The following is an 8,651-nucleotide window of genomic DNA, read 5'->3' on the forward strand; positions in this document are numbered from 1 at the left end:
ACAGTTTTCATCTCGTATACAGCTTCACAGTCCCATAGAACCTGGTCCCCTCCCTCTCATTCGGTGGTCGTTATACTCATCACTCAGACTATTTATACCTGAATACGCAGTGGTGTGTAGTTGGGAGTTGGACCATAATGATAAAGAACGGATGTGTTGAGTACGCGACAGGACGGGTACAACACTATGACACCACCCACCTACAGGAGCTCATGTTTGGTCCATGGCTACAGAAAATGTTGTAGGAGGTTGGAATAAGTTCAGGTTTAAGCGTGCACTGAAGAGCCCTGAAGAAAACAACAATTAGAATTCAAAATACAGCTAACAGAGGTTTAAACAAAAACTCAGAGAAACCAAAAACTGATTGGGGTCCTGTCTTGCTCTTTTTCCTACGCCAACACCACTATTCTGGTTTAGGGATCAATATCAAATAATTTTTGAACTACTTTTTAAATCATCTCTAAAAAGAACTGCTTATAGATATGCATTGTGTATAGAGCAATAGTCTCCCAGTACTGCTGATACTCTCAGCTCATGTTTATCTATCAATTTATAGTAACGCGATTTTTGTTTTTTCACTTCATCAGTGTTTAAGATCAATGTGTAGGTTTTGAGGTTTGAATGCTTTGTAATATGATCATTTTTTCACCACATCAAGGATTCTCGATGCCACTCAGTGAGAAAACAAGTCCAATCAGACTCCCAGCTGACAGTACAAGAAACAAAGGAATCAAGAAGCGCTGAAATTCAGCTTGTTTCACTAACCAGTGAAACTAACAACATATTAATCAAATCCATCACTGGTTACGAGTTAAGTCAGTCTCAAAACCAAGACACATTACAGCTCCTGGGAAACTGTTATGTAAACAGTGGAAACATTGAGCGTCTTGGGAGGGAAATGATGAGAAGAAATTTTGAAGGAGGTCGTGCAAGAATAAAGGGGAGATGAAACATGCCAACATTAACAATAGAAAGACTGAACAGCAGTGCACGCGTGTACTTCTGCGTCTGGGCTAGTTACCACACGGTTGTGCTTCATATCACTGGCTGCCTTCGAACAGCAAAAAACCTCCTCCACCTAGCACCCATCATTGTTTCAGGTTACGCTCTCACTCTCACTCTCCCGCACTCCACGCCCCGTACAACTGTTGTTGTACATCCTCCCTGAGTCTTTCATTACTCACATACCACCTCGACACTGAGAGAGCCAGTGCGAGATGATACGTGGGGTGGTTTAGACCCCTGAATTAGTCACACGTTTTACCAAGATCGCAGGTATTCAGACAAAGATCGAGTGCCGGCACCGCATATCATATTGACTTCGCAGAGCGGGTTTATTTTGTCAATGGAGAAGATTTGGAAGATGCGTCAGTGAGATTGCTGCTTTCACTCATTGGGCAGCAAGAAATTATGATCATATATTGGATATTACCTATGACCATCTTACCAACACAAAAACAAAACTACAATCGCATTGTCCTATTATTATTTTTTGTGAGCAAAATATTCTCGGTATTGCAGGCTACATAATCAATCAAGATCATTCTTCATACCTCAATTTTATGTGGGTCGGGTGACAAAGGTCAATTTGATAGATCCTTACGTGTGTTCAGCGCAGATCTTTGAAGTGAGACACTGTCTATCTTCAGTTTTTGGCTTTCTACTATTATTTTACCTTGTTTTTATTATTCAGCTTTCTATCACACCTTACTCAGTTGTTCGACTGTCTCATGAATTCTGTATGTTTTATTCTTATTTCTTCTGTGATCCTCTTCTCCATAGCACGGTTCCTACTTCAGTGACCAGTCCACCAGAGTCCAGCTGACATTTATACATCAGAAGTCGCGAGGTATGGAAATATAGACTACATCAACATATGTTCACTACACCTACGTCACAAGTTACGACGAAATCTTCATCGGTCAATACAAATGGAAAGTCCTCACAAACAACTACAAGCTCCTGGGATGGTTTTCATTGTCCAAGTTAGCACGCTGCTTCCGCACTTCTCCAGAGGCCTGAGTCGGATGTCAAACGCATGTATGAAACATTGCAAATAAAGGAGAGAGCTCCACATAAACAATTGAATGGACTCAAGTGGTTAGAACAACAAGCAGTAGTGTATTCTGTGCTGCCAAAGTTTACCAAACAGTGAATACACATCACTAGCTCCTCATGTACAAAAACCTGCGATCAAACACCACGTTTCATCACTCTGTATTTACACGCTCACCATCAGTCCACGCGCAATGATTCCTGTGGTGCGCGTCCTCCTTCTTCTTCATTAGGTGGAGTATATTCATCACTCAGTACTCTTTATACAGAGAAACCAGTGGTGTAGAGCTGTAAGGATGGTATGAACGATCAATGGATGAGCGATATTGTTGAGAGCGAGGTTTAGAAACTACTACTTCGACTACCACCCACCTACAGAGCTCATCGGCACTGACATGTTACACGGAGAAACATAGGAGAAGAAGCCTAGCAATTACAATGTGTTGCAATACAGTATCGGGACGCTTAATATACAGATCCTCTGGTTACAGAGTCTAATTAAAAGACATGGACGAAGCTGTAAAGTTCCTGGTATACATTAGCAGGAATAGGCATCTGTCGCTATTTGCCTGGAGGAATGGAGTGGAGTGTCAAGAGTTTAGTGAGTGGATAGTTGCAGGATAAAGGTACAAGCTAGCCTGCTACATTTGTGGATAGATGCAGTAAAGACTTGGATACATGCAGTGCATGTTGGTAACTTTTCTGTGGCTGGCTATAGTGTTACGCCGTAGATAACGCATGGCTGTACAATATGCACTGCTCCTGCAGTAACCACCGACAAACCTCCTCATGTCCCACACCATCATGTTTTCTCTGTCACTGTCCCGACAGGGGGCTTCACAGTGCCCCGTACACCTGAACCTCCTTCTGAGTTCTATCATTACTCGCGCACATCTGCGGGACACTGAAGCCAGTGAGGTGTAGTGGTGGTTTTATATGATAGTTCACACGTTTTAGAAGAGCAGGATGCACAAAGGGACACCACCCACATATTGACCTCAAGAGGGTTTATTCAAGGAGAAGATTGGACAATGCTCAGTAGAACTGCTTCACTCATTGCAGCAAGAAATGATGAATCTTATTTTTCTTCAATGATAGACCACAAACTCCCAACCCTTCGAAGACACACTCTCATATCGCATTCGTATCCTGTTTACATATTCTCTGCTGATACAAACCACTGATTCTGGGTCTTGGACGCATAGAGATAATATTGCATAAAGATCATTTGTATAGTATATTTATCTTCATTGTTTCTCCGCTCTTTGAACAAAAGTCAGTTTTATAGATTTGGCCATGAGGGTGTTTCAGGCGTAGACTTCATCTGGAAGGTGGCTGATCAGGTTCAGTTTTGGGTTTTTCATTATTTTAACTTTTTAATTGTTCAGTTTTTTCAACTTATCAGGTGTTGATGCTCATGATGTATTTTATTCTGATGCTTTCTGTGATCTCTTTCCCCCACAGGTTCCTCTCTCAGTGACCAAGTCCACCAGAGTCCAGCTACATTTTGACAGGCCAAATCAGGAAGGAAAAGCCACAATCAAATATTCACATAGTATACAAGAGTTTACGACAGAATCTTCTGGTACAAGCAAATGAAAGACAGACAACTACAGCTCCTGGGGAAACTGTTATGGGAAGCAGCTGGAAAACCTGAGCCTGGAGTGAATGTAAAGATTAGAGGGGAGTGCAACCTATGTGATGGAGTAGATCTCACCTGCCCACATTACAATAAAAGCTGAACAGCAGTTGCACTGTATTCTCGGCGTTTGGGCTTGGCTACGTTTTTAAAACCAAACAAGTTTGGCCCCTTTTTCATATCCCACCTTGGCTCCCCTTTCAAGTAAACCCAAAAAGAAACAAAACCGCCTGGCCCTCAATTCAGTTTTTTGTTTGTTTGGCTGTAGAAGAGGGAAGATGCACAATGACTCCACCCACTACCTGCTTTAGATAAGGACCTGGAGGCGGAGGCGGTTTTAATAAAAGGTAAAGCAGAAATATATTTCTGGTTCTGTTTCACTCATCTGTGTTATGAAGCAAGATCACTTGATCCATGATTGGTTCTTCGAAGTATAAGCGTGGAATCAGCGGTTTCAGAAAACCAAAATGATATATCAATTCATCTTATATTAGCTATTTTAACTCTCTACTGGTTGTATGCTAAGCTACAAGGTAATGAGTGTGTAAAAGTAATTTTAGATTCGAAGTAATTTGGACAAAAACCGCATGTTATCAGTCCAGGATTTAGCTTAGGTGTACCAGCCCATGCTCATCCTATTTTAGACTCTGGCTATGTCCGCTTCAGCTCTGGCATGGGTGTCTTTTAAGCTGGTTCAGTTTTTCTTAAGCCTGTTTTATGCTCTGCATGTATCTGTATTTCTGTGGATGCGGTTTTCTCCTCATACCAGTGTATCTCTCTCCAAAATAACTCGCAGTGGGCCTCAGATGAAGGGTATAACAACACTCAAGACATGTCCAGCTGACATAAGTACAAGCACACACAAGGGAAGGCTAAAACGCTCGACAATGCACGAGCATGTTTCAGCTGACATAGTGGATAACAAGCTATGAATCAGAATCTCTGGGTACACTGGGGGATGAGGTCAAATATCAGTAGTCAATACGTACAGAGGATCCTGAGGGAAAGCTGGTTATCGACTAACACGGGATCAAAACTTGAGTCGATAAGAGTCGATGTAAAGGGGATGGATGGACACCGTGCAAAATAAAGCGGAAGAAACCTGGCCACAATTAACAAAGTAGTAGGAGGACCACTCTCATAGTGAGTAGCAAATCTAAGCCATGCAATCAAAATGGTGTATATACTATTACTAGTTGCTGGGGCTAGCTACCACAGTGATACAACAGTCACTGCTCTCAGTACAAAACAACCTGCACAAACATGTTTGTCGCATTGCATCATGTATTGACAGCTCACAAGCCGATACAACCTGAGGTGGTCCGCCTCCTTCTCATTAGGTGGAGAGATAGGGTAGTATTCATCACTTCCGATACTCTTTATACTTTGAACGCATTGTGGTTGGTGTAGTGGGAGGTTGTGTACGATAATTGATGTTTGTACTGATGTGATTTTGAAGGGAAAGGGATGGAGGAAGCAAAACTTATGAACAAGCACTCGTCATCCCCTCCTACAGAGCTCAAATTAGATTTGTCTGGCTTGATAGTGAGAAAGGTTTAAAGAGGTTGAGAAATAATCCAAATTATTGATACTGGTCAGTTGGTAGGATGCCTTGCAAAAAGACCACAATGAATATCAAGCAACAAAGGATATTAAACCAAAATCATCAAGAGAATATAACAAAATGTGTCCTGTTTTATGTTTATGTCTCGCAATGCAACACTATTCTGTTTCAGGTCATACTCAAAAATCATTTTGACACAACTTTTTAAAGACTAATAAAAGAACTATATTATTAGATTCTGCATGTTGTATTACGTCCAGGGTACTCGAGGAAATTCTGGGCTGATATTTCACCCGCATCTGTTACTACCATTTTTAACATTTTTGTGTTGATATATATCACACTTCATCCAGCTGTTTTAAGATCACTCTTGTATTCATTGTTTGATGCTCTTAGTAATGAACTGTCATTTCTCTCCAACAGGTTCCTCTCTCAGTGAGCAGAGACTGTAGTTCTCTAGTGCAAGAACATCAAGCTGCATATTGTACAATGAAAACAGCAGGTGGAAAGTATAAGAAGCTGAAAGGGATTATAAGCTGTTCACAGACAAGAGATGTATTCAGCAACAAACTAATAAAACATAAACAAACATACCTCAGAGGATACAAAGCATAGAAATCAAGACAGCAACAAAACTAGCAGCTTCTCTGAGGTAACTAGTTTATTTAGAGAACAGTGGATTAGATTTCTTAATTGACGCTGGAGTGATATGTGAAGCATAAAAGGGGGGTGCACAATAAAAGCGGAGACCCTGGCAGCATGTAGATCAAAGCTATTGATAAGACTGCAACAACGCAGTGCAGTGTACAATTCCTGTGCTGGCTAAGTAAACGACAGGCTCTCATATACTGCTCCCTCACGTACATACACGTCCCTCATGCTACATCTATATTTTCATAGGTATGTTCTATGCTGTACTCACAGCTAACACACAGCCCGCCTCCGTGCAACCATAGTGAACTCCTCCCTCCTGAAGTGCTCTCATTACTCACTATCCTCGAACATGGGAGTCCAGTGGCGGTGATAGTATGAATGGCTGGTTATATCGATTAGTCGGCACGTTATCATGAAGGAGCAGGATGCAAACAAAGAACACTACCACATATTGACTCAGAGGGGTTTATTCTCAAGGGATGAAGATGTGGAAAATGAACTCCCATGGTAACGTAGACTGAGGAATCTGTCACTGATTTGCACGCAAGAAAATTATGATCATATATATATATATTGGAGCTTCAGTCACCTAATATCTATGCTTTACAACCAAAAACAAACCAATGATTGGTCCTGTTTTTATTTTTTGGCTGAACGCAACACTATTCTGGTTTCAGGTAATATCATCAAGATCATTTTAATGATTTTATTTTTTGTTTGAAACAAAATCAGTTTATAGGATTGCCATGTGTTCAGCCAGATTCTTCGAATGCTGATAGGTTTTCAGTTTGGTTTTTTCATTATTTTACTTTTTTTATTGTTTCAGTTTTTCAACTTATCAGTGTTGATGCTCATGAATGTAGTTTTACTTCTGATTCTCTGGTGATCTCTTCCCACAGGTTCTCTCTCTCAGTGACGCCAAGTCACCAGAGTCCATGCTGACCATTTACAGCCAAATCAGGAGAAAAGCCACAATCAAGATGTTCTCACACACAGTATACAGAGCTCAATTAGCGACCGAATCTTCTGGTAAACAAGCCAAATAAAAGGAAGACAACTGACAAAGCTCCTGGGAAACTGTTTATCGCCGAAACAGTGGAAAACCTGAGCTGGAGTGAATGTAAAGATAGAGGGGACGTGCAAATAAAGGAGAGACTGCACATTAACAATTAGAAAGACTGACAGCCATGTTTGCACTGTACTCCTCCTGTGCTGCTAGTTATCCTAACAGTGGCTTCAATATCCACTCGCTCCCTCAGTACAGATAAACGCTGCCTGATCTTATAGCGTTTTTTTTTTGTTTGCGTAGAAGGTGGAGAGATGCCAACAATGGTATACTTCCACACCATCATGAGATGGGAGGCGATTTTAGATAAGAAGATGTGGTAAATCGCCGAAACATAACCTAGCTTCACTCAGTTGTGTATGGGAACAATGATACACTGAATCCCATTCAAGTTACTATACAGATAGTATAGACTTGGAGACACTCTAGAAAATCAGCAAAAATGTATATTCATCGACTAGTTGCATGTTGTATTACTTTTAATATCTTAATTCTGGGGTTGTAATGTATAAACGGTAATGGTTTTGTATGATATTTAATAGTAATTTAAATCTCAATTCCTTTTCAAACAGTTTCAGTCAGATTTCTGCTTGTGTACAGCCCGTCTCCTATTTTACTGTTATTTCAGCTCTGCATGTTTTACGTGTTGCAGTTTTTCAACCTGTTTTTATGCTCATGTTGTATTTTGTCTTTTTCCACATGCTTTTCCCACAGGTTCCTCTCTCAGTGAGAAAGTCCATCAGACTCCAGCTGACATGTACAAGAAACAAGGAGGAAAGGCTAAAATCAGCTGTTCACACAGTGATGACAGCTATGATCGAATCCTCTGGTACAAGCAATTACAGAACAGACAACTACAGCTCCTTGGATACATTCAAGTAACCACTGCATTTCCAGAGGCTGGAGTGGATGTAAAGATGGGTGGAAGTGCAAATCAAGGAGAGACCGCCACATTAACAATTGAAGGACTCAGTGAGAACAACAGCACAGTGTACTTCTGTGCTGCTAGTTACCACAGTGATACACATCACTGCTCCTCAGTACAAAAACCTGCACAAACAGTTTTCATCTCTGTATTACAGCTCACAGTCCCATAAACCTGTGTCCCCTCCTCTCATTAGGTGGCAGTATATCATCACTCAGACCTTTATACTGAACCAGTGGTGTGTAGTGGGAGTTGACATAATGATGACGATGTTGAGAGGAGGAGGAAACACTATGACACCACCCACCTACAGAGCTCATGTTTGTCTGGCTGATAGGAAAGTTTAAGGAGGTTGGAAATAATCAGTTTAACTGCTGAGAGCCTGAAGAAAACACAATGATTCAAAGCAACAAGGTTTAAACAAAAACTCAGAGAAAACAAAATGATTGTCCTATTCTTGTTTTTCCTAAGCAACATTATTCTGGTTTCAGGTAATATCAAAAATATTTTGACAACTTTTTAAAAGTTAAAAGAACCGTTTATAGATTTGCTTGTGTACAGCCAGTCTCCCATACTGCTGATATTTCAGCTCTGTTACTACATTTTCAACATTTTGTGTTTTTCACTTCATCAGTGTTTAAGCTCATGTTGTATTTTGTTTGATGCTTTGTTGATCATTTTTCCACAGGTTCCTCTCTCAGTGAGAAAGTCCATCAGACTCCAGCTGACATGTACAAGAAACAAGGAA

The sequence above is a fragment of the Seriola dumerili genome, unplaced genomic scaffold (genome assembly GCF_002260705.1).
Source record: "Seriola dumerili isolate Sdu_G_001 unplaced genomic scaffold, Sdu_1.0 BDQW01000149.1, whole genome shotgun sequence".
In the NCBI taxonomy this organism is placed as follows: domain Eukaryota; kingdom Metazoa; phylum Chordata; class Actinopteri; order Carangiformes; family Carangidae; genus Seriola; species Seriola dumerili.